The sequence below is a fragment of the Gouania willdenowi genome, chromosome 17 (genome assembly GCF_900634775.1).
Source record: "Gouania willdenowi chromosome 17, fGouWil2.1, whole genome shotgun sequence".
NCBI lineage: Eukaryota > Metazoa > Chordata > Actinopteri > Blenniiformes > Gobiesocidae > Gouania > Gouania willdenowi.
Window position 1 is genome coordinate 33,851,305 of NC_041060.1, and position 14,810 is coordinate 33,866,114.

Below are 14,810 nucleotides of genomic sequence, written 5' to 3' on the forward strand. Positions count from 1 at the left end.
GGCCTATATCTAATCTTCCTTTTATTTCAAAGATTCTTGAGAAAGTTGTGGCGGCTCAGCTCTGTGAATTTCTTCAAAACAACAGCCTGTTCAAGGACTTCCAGTCAGGTTTTAGAGCTCAACACAGCACAGAGACTGCTTTAGTTAAAGTAACTAATGATCTACTCTGGGCTTCAGATGAAGGACGACTCTCAGTGCTGGTTTTATTAGATCTTAGTGCAGCTTTTGACACTATAGATCACTATATTCTACTAGAGAGATTAGAGGAATTACTTGGAATCACAGGGACTGCCCTAAACTGGTTTAAGTCCTACCTATCTGATAGGTACCAGTTTGTACACGTGAATAATAGGTCTTCTGTGTACACTAAAGTAAGCTACGGGGTTCCTCAGGGCTCTGTGCTAGGTCCAATCCTCTTCTGTATCTATATGCTCCCCCTTGGTAATGTTATGAGAAAATACTCTGTTAACTTTCACGGCTATGCTGATGATACCCAACTGTATGTATCAATGAAGCCAGGTGAGACAAATCAGCTATCTAAACTTGAGGCCTGTCTAAAGGACATTAGGGCCTGGATGGACCAAAATTTTCTTCTTCTCAACTCAGACAAGACTGAGGTCATTGTACTGGGCCCACGACACCTTAGAGAAACCTATGCTAGCCTAACTGCCCTAGATGGCATTACTCTGGCACGAAGCACAACTGTTAGAAACCTTGGGGTTCTATTTGATCAGGACTTATCCTTCAACTCTCACATAAAACAAACTTCAAGAACTGCCTTCTTTCATCTCCGTAACATTGCTAAAATCAGATCTATCCTGTCTCAGGGCGACGCCGAAAAACTAGTCCATGCTTTTGTTACCTCTAGACTGGATTATTGTAATTCTCTTTTAGCAGGCTGCCCGAGCAAGTCGCTTAAGACACTTCAGCTGGTTCAAAATGCTGCAGCACGTGTACTGACTAAAACTAGGAGAAGAGATCACATTACTCCTGTATTAGCCTCTCTGCATTGGCTTCCCATAAAATATAGAATAGAATTCAAGATTCTTCTTCTCACTTATAAAGCCCTAAATGGACAGGCACCAGCCTATCTCAAGGAGCTTGTAGTGCCATACAATCCCCCCAGAACACTACGCTCTCAAAATGCTGGACTACTCGTTGTTCCATTTGTCTCTAAAAGTAGTATAGGAGGAAGAGCTTTCAGTTATCAGGCCCCACTTCTCTGGAACCATCTACCAACCACGGTTCGGGGGGCAGACACCCTCTCTACCTTTAAGGTTAGGCTCAAAACATTCCTCTTTGGTAAAGCTTTTAGTTAGGAACCAGCTCATAGCTCATAATTAAGATGCAATAGGCATAGACTGCCGGGGGGGGGGTCTGGCATGCTCGGTTGGAGAGAGGTTGGAGAGGGCGTTAAGAGAGGTCATTTAGGTTAGAGAGGGACCGGAGAGGGTCCCATTCCTCTCTCAAACACTCCCTCTATATCTGCTTCTTCCCTTGTGTGTTTGCTCCTGTACTCCTTCTGGCTTTTGTCTTGCAGGTCCGTGGGATCCTCAGTGTGGAGTTACAGAGACTCAGCGGCTCTGTCTCCACCCTTTTCTCTGCACACACCCAACACAGCATAACGTGGATGGCTGTTCATCATAGGAATGGGATCCACACAAGGTTCCTGCTGCTTAACAGAAGGTTTTCCTTGCCGCCATGATGAATTCATGTTGGGTGTGGGATACATATGTATGTGTACATACGTATATATGCATATGTGTGTATCCATAAAATGAAGAGTCCGTCCTTAAGACTGCTCTACTGTAAAGTGCCTTGAGATACCATTGGTTATGATTTGGCGCTATACAAATAAAGATTGATTGATTGATTGATTGATTCATCACACAAATGCAGTCAATTTTAATCAATAATGTACAGTATCATTACAACTGCCGAAAAAAACCTTCCAGTTTGTTAAAGAGACGTCCCACTATTTTGTTCTAAATTAAGACAACATCCAGCGCTGATACATTATCTGTCATTTTATGCTTGGATAATGTCAGTTCCGTGTTTAGCGCCCTAACTTTTCCTGACAATTGTCTTTCATCATTTACAGTAACTTCTGCAAAAAGCTCCAAAGCCACAATTTCTATGTTACAGACAAATAATGTAAAGAACAGAGGGACATTTTTTAGAGAGTAACTAAACCATGAGGTTTTGGCTGATGAATCATTTGGAGGGGAATTAAAAAAATACTTTGAATATGGGCGCGGCTCCTAGAGCAGTTAAGACCCGCCCAATCTATACTATTAAATCTCCACAGAACCATCTATGCTATGCGAACTAGCTGCTTAATACTTACTATACCTTGGTCTTCAACCAACTGAGTCAATTCTTAACATTCAACAAAATATTTGATAAATTTCAGTCAGGTTTTCATTCTCATCACAGCACAGAAACTGCTCTGATCAAAGTGATCAATGACAAAAGGTTGAACATTGATTCAGGAAAAGTATCTGTTCTCATTCTGTTGGATCTAAGTGCTGCATTTGACACTGTAGATCATACAATTTTGTTGCACAGATTGCAAACATGGGTTGGACTAAATGGAAAAGTAATGCAATGGTTTAAGTTCTACTTGGAGGATCGAAGCTATTTTGTAAGCATTGGAAACTTTGAATCTGACAGATGATCAATGTCCTGTGGGGTTCCTCAGGGCTCTGTTCTTGGACCTCTTCTGTTTAGACTTTATATGCTTCCTTTAGGACAAATTTTACAGAACTGTAAGGTTGATTATCAGAGCTACGCAGATGACACACAACTATATCTATCACTGAACCCAGATGACTATGGTCCCATTGAGTTGTTGTGTGACTGCTTAGAAAAAGTAAACTGCTGGATGAGTGAAAACTTCCTTCAACTAAACCATGACAAGATGGAGGTGATTGTCTTTGGTAACAAGGAAAAGAGGACTGCTGTCAGCAAGTATCTGAGTCTGGATCTTTAAAAGATATAAACCAAGTCAAAAACCTTGGTGTTCTGATTGACTCAGATCTGACATTCAGCATCAGATCAAATCTATCATAAAAACAGCTTCTACCACCTAAAGAACATCTCCAGAGTGAAAGGTTTAATGACTCAGAAAGATCAGGAGAAACTGGTCCATGCTTTTATCTCCAGCAGACTGGACTATTATAATGGTCTTCTGACAGGAATCCCCCAAAAGAGCATCAAACAGCTACAGCTGGTTCAGAACGCTGCAGCTCAGGTCTGAACCAGAACAAAGAGATCAGAACACATTAGTCCAGTTTTAAAGTCTTTACACTGGCTCCCAGTCAGCCTCAGAATAGACTTTAAAGTTCTGCTGCTGGTTATAAATGTGTGAATGGGTTTGGTCCAGAATACATCAGTGACATGTTAGTCAGGTATGAACCCAGCAGGTCTCTCAGATCTATGGACACAGGTCAGATAGTGGAGCCCAGAGCTCACAGTAAACATGGTGATGCTGCTTTTAGTTGTTATGCTGCAAAGAAGTGGAACAAACTGCAGCAGAGCTGAAGTCAGCATCTAATGTGAACATTTTTAAATCAAAGTTAAAGGCACTTTTTTTCTCTACTGCGTATGATTGAGAGAGAGATTTATGGTCATGTTGATGATGTAATGTGTTTGTTAATGATTTTAATTGATTTTACTGATAATTTTAAATGATGTTTTTATAGATTTTAAGCTGTTGAATGTTTTCTGTTGCAGTTTTTAATCATGTAAAGGACATTGAGTTGTCTTGTGCATGAAATGCACTATACAAATAAATTTGCCTAGCCTTGCCTCTCTATTCACAATTCTATCAATCCAACCTACCACAGATTGTAGATACACGTGATAATCTTTATAGGAGGGGCGGGGCCAACAGTGACATAAGAAGCCACCAAAATGTCACAAACCAACATTCTCGCCTGGTTTCAACCCATAGAGGGCAGTCACTCTGACACTTTTACAACAAAATATGCCAAATGGAAACACTTGGACTAAAATGTCAAGAGTTGGACAAGAATCAATCAACAACACAACTTCTAACAAAATACATTTGTTTTCAGCACAAAAAAAGTTTTGGGGTTTAGTTACTTTTAAAGAAACAAATAATTTTGATTAAAAGGGATTTAAAAAGTACAAGAAAATAAAACAAGCTAAATCCCATCTTTTCAAATTACAATAAAGATTTCTGGTCAAATTTAAAAATTAGGCTAAAACTTAAAGATGCGACAGAGCTTGTTTTAGTTTGAGGGTTTGATATTAGCCTAAGCTAGCTCATTACTACCTTAGCTCGCCGACTCTTCAGGTCCACATCCAGCATCCTGAACACTGAAACACACTGAGGTAAAACCACGGGCACCACAGAGTGGATTTAGGCCCGCCTGTTAGATGTCACCTTCATCTGCTTGTCTAATTCTCTTCATTACCAGAACTCCATGTCCACAAAAGCCACTAAATGAACCTGCTCACATTCCCGGATCAGCATTCCTCTCTCCTGTCAGCAACAGTTTGGAACAGAAAAGGGCAACTCCTATCACAGTGGGGCCACAGAACTGTGATATTTATCAAAATTCATGTCAGAATTTAGAATAAAGACCAATCTGAGCATTATCACAGGAAACAACAAAAGTTTTTGTCTGTATTTCTGTTGTTTTGAGTGTTTTGAGTCATTTTGCGCATTTTTTACTTGTCGTTTTGTATATTTCTTTGTATTTTTGTGTATATTTGTCGTCATTGTGTGTTTTTTAAGTAATTTCTGTTGTCTTTTATTATATTTGTCATTTTATGTATTTTTGTTATTTTGGAGTCAATGTGTTTCCTTTGATTGTTTTTTAATATTTTTAGCATTGTTGTAGTCGTCTTGTGTGTATTTGTTTTCATAATGTGTATTTTTTAGTAATTTCGTGTGTTTTTTGTAGTCGCTTTGTAAAGTTGTGCTTTTCATTTGTGAGTTTTCAGAACAATTTTGTGTACATTTTTGTACAGTTACTATAAGGGCCTGACATAATTAGATTGAGGGCCCCATGGGGCCCCCTGGCCCCAACTCGTTACGCTGGTTAGCATTTTGCAGAGCTCTGATCTTGTTCTCTATGATCTAAACTCACCAATCCATTTTTCATCCTCACACACATGAAGAGTTTGTGTTGGAGCAGATCATGTTCACGTTCTCACACAAAGACGTAAAGTGCTCATTATGTTTGTGTGGTTTGTTGCATCAGTTCAGAATTTTTAACACGTTAATATAATCACAATTCAAATTTATCACAATAAAGAAGAATGTTTATTTTCCAATAAACATGTACGATTTGAATCGGTTCAGTAGATGTTAAAGTATCCCCAGGTTGTTGGAAAGGCGTGGGAATATTCAGCAGTCTAACAACATTTCAGGCCTGATTGAATATCATCCAAACCACAATAAGCCCACCATTCAACATGTGGTACATTGTAGTTGATGTTTTTAATCGGTGAATAAAAGGCTGAGCAGTTAAAAGCAGAAAAAAGCAGCACTAGCTTCCAGGAAAAGAAGACCAAAGACAAATAAAACACACGCCCAACCTGACAAAGGAGTTTAAATTAAAGAGAATAAAAAGCAGACGAAGGCGATCACTGAAAGGATGCAGTGTTTGTCATGAGCTCTATAGAATCTGCAACATGACACCGATGGAAAAACCCACAGAAGATGAGATTACATCAAATTAGAACAGAAGGAATTACATTAGACTAGATAAAAATGAGATTAGATCAAATAAAATAAGATATTACTTTTAATGAGATTAAATGAGAAGCGATGAAATAATGTGAAATAATATAAAATACAAAGAAAAGAGAAGAAAGGAAAAGAAAGATAAGAAAGGAGAAGAGATGAGATTAGATAATGAAAAATAAAATAAAATAAGAGATTACATTAGATTAGATACAGGTAGATGAGATTAAATGAGAAGAGATACTATAAAATAAGATAATTATGAGAAAATAGAAGAATAGTAAGAGAGGAGATGAGAAAAGAGAAGAGATGACATTAGATGAGATTAGATAAAATAAAATGAAGTGAGATTAGAAGAGATTACATTTTATTAGATACAATGAGAAGGGATAAAACAAGATGAAATCACATAGGATATGATAAGATTAGATAAAATGAGAAGAGATAAGATTAGAACTAATGAAATAACATAGGATAACATAATATGAGATATAATACTGTAAGATAAAATAAAATGAAATTAGAAGAGAACAGGTTACATTAGATTAAATAAAATGAGAAAAGATAATATGAGATAACATAGGATTAGATGATATACATTAAATTGAAATGAGATGAGATTATAATAGATTATATTAGATTAAATAAAATGAAAAGATAATAAAGCACAGAGTCATTTTGAAAGAAACTGTGACTCACTGCAGACTTGTCTCTGTGCTCATGGCTCATGTTTGGCTTCTGATGTTTGACAGCAGAACCTGCAGAGTGGAACTGACAAAAAAACAACACTTCACATACAGTATTTACTGACAATGATCTTTGAAAACAAACTTTATGTTATGTATATAACCCCGGTTCTATGAGTAATATGAGTGAGATGTCTCATTATGGGATGCAACCTCTGTCTGCATTCTTCAGAAGCATTTATTTCAATCTACCAATCCTGATTGGTCGGTGAAGCGCGTCTGTCCACTAGGGGGAGACCCAACTCCTATAAAAGGAGGACACGGAAAGACACGCACCATTCAAAATAAGCAGCTCTTCTTCTCGTTCGAGCAAGAAGGGTGGTCTGGTGAGACATCTCACTCATATTACTCATAGAACAGAGGTTATATTTCATAATATTTCAAGCGGTACCAGCCTACAGGGCAAAAGTTTGATCACATCAGGACAGTAAAACCTCCCGTGCCACGCAGGGGGCGGAACCGCCCAGCATGTAAAAGTGGACAAATGTGAGGGGCGAGCTCCAACTCGCCGCTGCACAGATGTCCTGAACAGACACTCCCCAGAACAAAGCCCAGGATGTGGCAAGACCCCGAGTCAAATGTGAACACAGACCCTGACACAAAGCAATAGCCTACACCACCCAGCGTGACAGTTGCTTAGCAACAGGCTACCACTAATGAACAGTTGATCGCTCCTCCTGAGGCTCGTCGTCATATCCATATAAGTGAGGATCACACGAACTGGACATAAGACATTTGGCCGCTGCTCACCCTGCGAGGCAGAAAAGGCCAAAAGGTCAATGGGAGAACACAAGCCCACAACCTTTGGGTCTGAGGATGATCCTCGCATCACCTGGGAAAAGCTGAGCGCACAACGGATGAACCGAGAGCGCATGGATTTCAATGACCATCTTGGCCTAAGCCTGAGCCAGTAACAAGACAGCCTTAAGAGAGGCGAACTTCTGGCCCGCCTTCTCCAGTGGTTCGAAAGGAGGACGTTTAAGTCCCTCCAAAACCACTGCCAGATCCCATGGTGGCACCAGTGATGTGGACACGGGGAGGAGCCTAAGTGCTGACTGGCCGACTTATCCCCAAAGCCAATGTGACAGGCGGCAAATACACTTTCACAGTGAAAAAAGATTTGTTTTTGTCAATCAGGTCATGCAGAAATGACAAAATCACTCCCACCTGGCACTGAAAAGGGATGTGGTCCCTCTGGAGGCACCACCCCTCAAATAGCCTCCACCTAGAGCCATAAAGACACCTAGTGGAGGGGGCTCACACTCTGTGATAATCCCACGGCTGACAGATTGAGCCACTCAGGGGCCAAGGCCACAGCGCCAGACGGTCTGGATGCAGGTGGAAAACTGTGCCCCTCCCCTGTGACAGCAGGTCCCTGCTCAGTGGGAGCTGCCAGGGACGTGCACGAGGTGTTTGAATGGTGCACGTCCGTGTCCTCTTTTTATAGGAGGTGGGTGACCTCCTAGTGGATGGACACGCTTCAACGGCCAATCAGGATTGGCAGATTGAAATAAATGCTTCTGAGGAATACAGACAGAGGTTGCATCCCATAGTGAGACATCTCACGAAATATTTGAAATAGAACTCAAACTATGTTTCAGTTTCAGCTCCAGGTTAATAAGTAGTTCTGTGGTGGTCCTACATTTGTTAATCAGTAATTCTGTTTTCACATGAAAGAGGCAGTGGAGTGGTTTCCAAGTCACAGCCATGGTTGGTGTCAATTACATATTTTAGTTATAATTCCATTTTCATTTATCCATGTTCAATTACAATTACAGTGACCAACATTTTTTCTCAATTACAATTAAATAATAATATGGTTTTTTTTATCTTCAGAAAGTCAATTACAATGACGTTCTCAATTACTAAAGTTCAATTACAATTAATGAGAATTAGAGCATGAAATTAATATCCTAATAAAAGTTAACCTTCCTATTGTGTTAGCTTTCTGTTAGCATCTCTAATAATAACGGGTCCTAAATCAGCTGTAAAATAAACTAAAAACAATTATCTATCATTTAATTTTATTCGTATCTATTGGTTACTTTATTAGGTTTCCTAATCAATGAAAATATAGCTTTTAACATTTTTTGTGTGGGCATCTGAGCCTGTTTTGTGTCAGTATGTCCCTAGATTTATATTTTTTTAAATGGTAAAATGTGGGAAAGCTTGATATGAAACATTTTTTAATAATTGTTAACAACATTAATGTGTAGAAATGCACACATAGAAATGTAGCGTGGTTCAACAGTTCAGACCAGTGATGTCTTTCATGTTGGACTTGTCTTTTATTTTGAAAGAAACTTTTCTTTTGACAGGCATGCTGTGAAATGCATGTTGCACAGAAAAAAAAAAAAAAAAAAAAAAAAAATATATATATATATATATATATATATATATATATATATATATATGTGTGTGTGTGTTTAAAAAAAAGATGACATATGTGTGTTTTCAGCAGCTATTTTAAGAAAAATAAATTTGGTTGGTTGATCTCTAAAAAAAAAAAAAAAGTGTGTCACGATTTAATGACTGTGGCAAAATGTGGGTCCCAGGGTGAGACCAGTTGAGGTCAATTACATTTTTCAATTAGGATTACATCTTGAATTATTCATGTTCAATTACAACTCATTTATGACTACGGTGACCTTTTCTAATTGCAATTACTATGTTTCCCTGAAAAGTCAATTACATTTAAGTTCTCAATTACTAAAGTTCAATTACATTTTAATCACAATTATTGAGTCTTTAATAAATAAATCATTAAAATGTTTTCTTCCTCTTGTGTTAGCTTTCTGTTAGCATCTTTTATGATAACATCTTAAATCAGCTGTAAAATACTAAAAATATGATCAATCATTTAATTAGTTTCTCATCTATTAATTACTGTGTTAGACTTCCTAATTAATGAAAATATTGATATTAATATTTTTGGTGTGGGAATCTGAGCGTTTTTTCTGAAATGGTCTCAAAAGAAAATAACATCCACGGTTTTTTGTAGAATTTTTATGGCAATTACAATTACAAAGTCAATTATCTGAACTCAAATACAATTTAAATTGACCTCAACCCTGGTCAGCTAATGTAAATATTAAGATGCAAATGTGAGTGTGTGTGTGTGTGTGTGTGTGTGTGTGTGTGTGTGTGTGTGTGTGTGTGTGTGTGTGTGTGTGTGTGTGTGTGTGTGTGTGTGTGTGTGTGTGTGTGTGCGTGTGTGTGTGTGTGTGTGTGTCGGTGTGTGAACGTACCTGGTCCATGTGTTGATTCAAAGTTCTGGTAAAACAGAAACTCATCATCTGTAGGTGCTTTTATAACCTGTGTGTGTGTGTGTGTGTGTGTGTGTGTGTGTGTGTGTGTGTGTGTGTGTGTGTGTGTGTGTGTGTGTGTGTGTGTGTGTGTGTGTGTGTGTGTGTGTGTGTGTGTGTTTGTGTGTGTGTTTGTGTGTGTGTGTGATCCTCTATGTTTACATATAATCATTTTTATACCAACAATTGTGTTTCCATGTTTTTATTAAATGTACAGGTCTGTGTGTGCGTGCGTGCATGTGTGTGTGTGTAATTAGCGTTATCACAATAGCAATTTTGTAGTTTTATAGATGTGTGTGTGTGTGTGTGTGTGTGTGTGTGTGTGTGTGTGTGTGTGTGTTCCATCACTATTCTTTTCTTTCCCACCCTTTCCACACTTTCCACTACTCATTGTGTTATGATTCTAGGTTTTTGTATATTTTGTGTTTTTTTTGGAGGGGGTATAACGTACACACATGTCCAACATACGGCCCTTTGGTCTAATTTTATGCCACACACAAAGGGCCTGTACTACGAAGCTGAATTTCCTCTTGTCGCACTAACTTCCTGGATTTAAAGCTGCAGTTTGTAGAATCTTTTCTCTGCTCTGTTTTGAAACCAAAATCGAAACCTATCTTTTCTTACCCGCTACTTTTTTCTCAATAATATGTACTTCATCTTGTGTTATTGGAGATTTTTCTGGTGTTTTAGAGACACTAACATGACTGCACGTATCACTGTAGTTACTGTCCTGAACAGCGGCTGCTGTCGTCAGCTCGTCACACAGTCACACAAGCGGCTGTGATCTAGGCTGCTGCTCTGAGCGGACTGATAACCATGATATCCACACTGTAAAATGAATTGTGTCTTTCCACCTTAAATAAGCTTCTCTTAGGTTTACACACAGTCTATCCCATCTGTTATAACTCTCCCTCCCGGGTCACGTACTTTGGTAAATCAGTGATGGGGAAAATGAATAAAGGTGTTTGTTTTCTGTTTTTGTTTTCTGTACCAAAGAAAAAGAGCTTGAATTTGAAAAACAAGGCGTTTTCTGTTTTTTCATTTTGGTTTTGGAAACAAATATCAAATAAGTGTTTTTTTTTTTTTTTTTTTTTTCGTTTTTCATGTTTTTGTTACATAATAAAAAACCAATGAACGAATGATACACAGATTCGTCACAGTTTTGAAACGTGTTTTTCACAGTTTTGTTTTATTGTGCCTGTTAGTGTGGTTGTGTGTCTACACAATGACATCCAGAAGGAGGAAGTTTACCTTCCAAGACAATAGGAAATAGCACATCAAGATACCACTGTACACTACAGCTTCAGCTACAGTAGATGTAATTCTGCTTTGAGTTTTTTTACACTCCCACAAGAGGATGAGCTGAAAAAAAAAGGGGATGATCAACATCTGGAGAGATAAACCCTAAACCCTAACCCTGACATGAAGGAACGATCAAATGCACAGCTGTCCCCGTTCTTTTTGAATGGAATAATTACTCCCTTACTGGTGTTTGGGAGTGAAGAGAGCGACTAGACTTTCCCTCTGAGGACCCCGAGGAGGAAATGGAGAATGCTGCGCTCCGGAGAAAGATGGTGGAGATGAATCAGCAACAAGTTTGGCTTGCAGGGACGGAGCTACACCGGGGCTAGGAGGCGCTATAGCCCCGTCAGGAATTTGTGTAGCCACAGTTAAGCTCCTTAAGCATTTTATTTAATATTATAAAATATTCTTATTATTAATTTATTGAGTTCAAAAACATTAAAAAGTTCCAGATTAGCTGTTCTGTTCCAATCAAATCCCTGCTTGTATCCCATTCAATATGGCCCATTGATTAACATATACTACTGTGTGTGTGTGTGTGTGTGTGTGTGTGTGTGTGTGTGTGTGTGTGTGTGTGTGCGTGCGTGCGTGCGTGTGTTAGGGTTCCCAGGGAGCCTCTACAAACTTTTACCCATTTCTGTCACGCTATCTGTCACCTCCGCGAGCGCAGTTTTTCCTGCGTTAAAATATACCTGAGAAACCAAAAGGCAAACCCTCGACTCAGCAATCTTGCCTGTCCCAACACGCAGAAACAACAACAAAACACATTGTTTTCCTATAAAACAACTATTGTGAGTTTGTTCTTCTCTGATGTTTTGCGTTTTAAATTTACAGTTTGATTATTGACAGGTGAAAGAGCAGCTGTTGAATAGGTCACTTTATTTGCTTAACTTCTTCATTAAATATTCTTCAACCAAATTCAGTTAAAACTACATTTATATATAACATTCTGTGTTGCACAACTTATTTTATTGAAGAAAAAATGAGAAACTCCTTATAAAAGTAATACTAATTTATTTTTTAATTCTCAGCACCCCCACATATCAACCCTGCACCCCCTTTAGCACCGGGCGCTGTGCCTGATGGCTTGGAACGGTTTACTGTTTTATACAAGGTAAGAAATGATATCAAAACGTAGCTGTAGCTAGTGAAGTAGCATTAGCGCATAGCTAAACATAAAACAAGAGGAGCAACTCTGAATAAACGGTAAAAACTGTTTGTCAGTGAAAGGCCAGTAGCTTATGCAAAGATGTGTCTGTATAGTAGATGTTTGGTTTTATTCATTTAGTCAGTAATAGGATGGAAAGGATACACACACTCTGCTGAAAACTATATGAGAGCAATTAATGGCACAATGTGACACCCTATGTTGAGCCTATTTTGTGTTTTGTGGTATGTTTTATTTCTACCCATGTGAGGTGCAGGGGCGGATCTACTGGGGTGGCATAGCCAAAGTGGCAAAGCCTTGCCCCCCCTGCTGCCACCCTAATTTGTACACACGGGCACGGAACTTTATGGCCGCGGTTCGCCGACCGGCAATGCCCCGCTGCCGCTTCCTGACTGCGGAGGCAACGTTCTAAAACACCAACAAAGAATACGCGGAAGTATCGCGAGAGCGGCACGGAAGTGCGTTGTTTACATTGGCGCACAAGAGGAAGGAGGTCAAAACGTAGCTGCCAACACTTACACATTTGTAGTGAGCAGTTAACATTTTTACACAGTTTTACACAAATTCATCATATGCTTCTTAAAATAAGTTTTTATACTTAATAATAATAGTAATAAAAATAATAACAATAATAATAATAATAATAATAACATGCCAGTGACACTTTTTCTGCTTTGTTTGTTCCAGTGAAAACAACTGATTTAAAGCCATATTTTTGTCAAATTAAAAACATATTGCACTGTAGTAATTTAAATAAAACTACTAGACACTTTTTTATCACTCACACAATTCCAAGTCTTACACTTCGTTAAATGTTACAGAATATTTCTTTAATGTGATGATGTGATAATTATCCTGTTTATTGTCATGGACAGAAGCTGTTTTTCTGTGTGGATGTTAATCTCCACTACAGTAAATATTAACAGTGTCCAGCTATCAGCTCGTCCAGTGGTCTGCAACCTGTGGCTCTGGAGCCTCATGTGGCTCTTTGACTCTTTTTGTGATGGCTCCCTATAGTTTTTAAAAATATATTAAAATAAGGAATTGTTATTTCTTACAGTGGGTATTGATGATTAATGACATTCACTTCAAACATAATTATGATAAAACCATTTGTTAACCTAACAATGAATCATATTGTGCAATGACTCAGCACTTTCCTTCCACCTGTGGCTAACCTTAAGTTTTAAATCTGTTGTAATGAAACTAAACTATAACAAAAAGACTAATTCTGGAAGAAAATAGAGATTTTTTGTGTGTGTGAAAAGTTTTATTTACAGTAACTGCCAACATGTCGGCTTTATATGCATGTTTGATATGTTGAAATAAATTAGCAATTAACATGTGTTGACCACATGATCACGTATTATCTAATTGAAGTTATTTTTTTGTAGCCCTTCAAATACATGTACTCAAAAAAATGTTGTTCATGTAACGTTATTTGATATAATCGTAACTGTATAGAATTTTACACACACTATTGTTTCAATTAAGAAGGTATTTTTTCGGCTCCAGAAGGACTTTAATCCAGCTGAGATTAGACAAAATGTCTCCTTTAAGAGTCAAGGACACAAACTGCTGGTCACAGAAATGAAGAGGATAAAATCATTCTGCTTGTTAAGCAGCACTGATCTGTGTCCATGTTTACAGAGAAGTTGATAATACTAGCACTGAAATGACTATTTTCTGCATTCATTTTGTTTTTAATGATTTAAAGTTAATTTGCACAAACGTTAACAATATTTTGGTGAAGCAATATTTTACTCCAGGGTGCTGGAGTAGGCGGCACACTGGACCAGTTCTATACCCTTCATCGGGTGCTCGAGGGTTCGTGGGAGTTGGCCCAACCAGTCCACATGTGCTTTGTGGATCTGGAGAAGGCGTTTGACTGTGTCCCTTGTGGTGCCCTGTGGGGGGCGCTCCGGAAGTATGGGGTCTGGGGCCCTTTGCTCAGGGCTGTCTGTTCCCTGTATGACTGCAGCAGGAGCCTGGTTCACATTGCCGGCAGTAAGTCAGACCTGTTCCCAGTGCATGCTGGTCTCCACTAGGGCTGCCCTTTGTCACCGGTTCTGTTCTTTACTTTTATGGACAGAATTTCTAGGTGCAGCCAGGGACCGGAGGGGGTCCGATTTGGGAACCTCAGGATTTCATCTCTGCTGTTTGCAGATGATGTTGTTCTGTTGGCTTCATCAAATCAGGACCTTCAGCGTGCACTGGGGCGGTTTGCAGCCGAGTGTGAAGCGGCCGGGATGAGGATCAGCACCTCCAAATCTGAGGCCATGGTTCTCCACCGGAAAAAGGGGGCTTCCCTTCTCTGGGTCCTTGCCTCAAGTGGAGGAGCTCAAATATCTCGGGGTCTCGTTCACGAGTGAGGGTCGGATGGAGCGTGAGATCGATAGACGGATCGGTGCGGCGTCAGCAGTGATGTGGTCGCTGTATCGGGCTGTTGTGGTGAAGAGGAAGCTGAGTCGGGGGGCAAAGGTCTGAATTTACCGATCATTCTACGTTCCTACCCTCACCTATGGTCATGAAATTTGGGTAATGACCGAAAGGACAAGATCGCGGATACA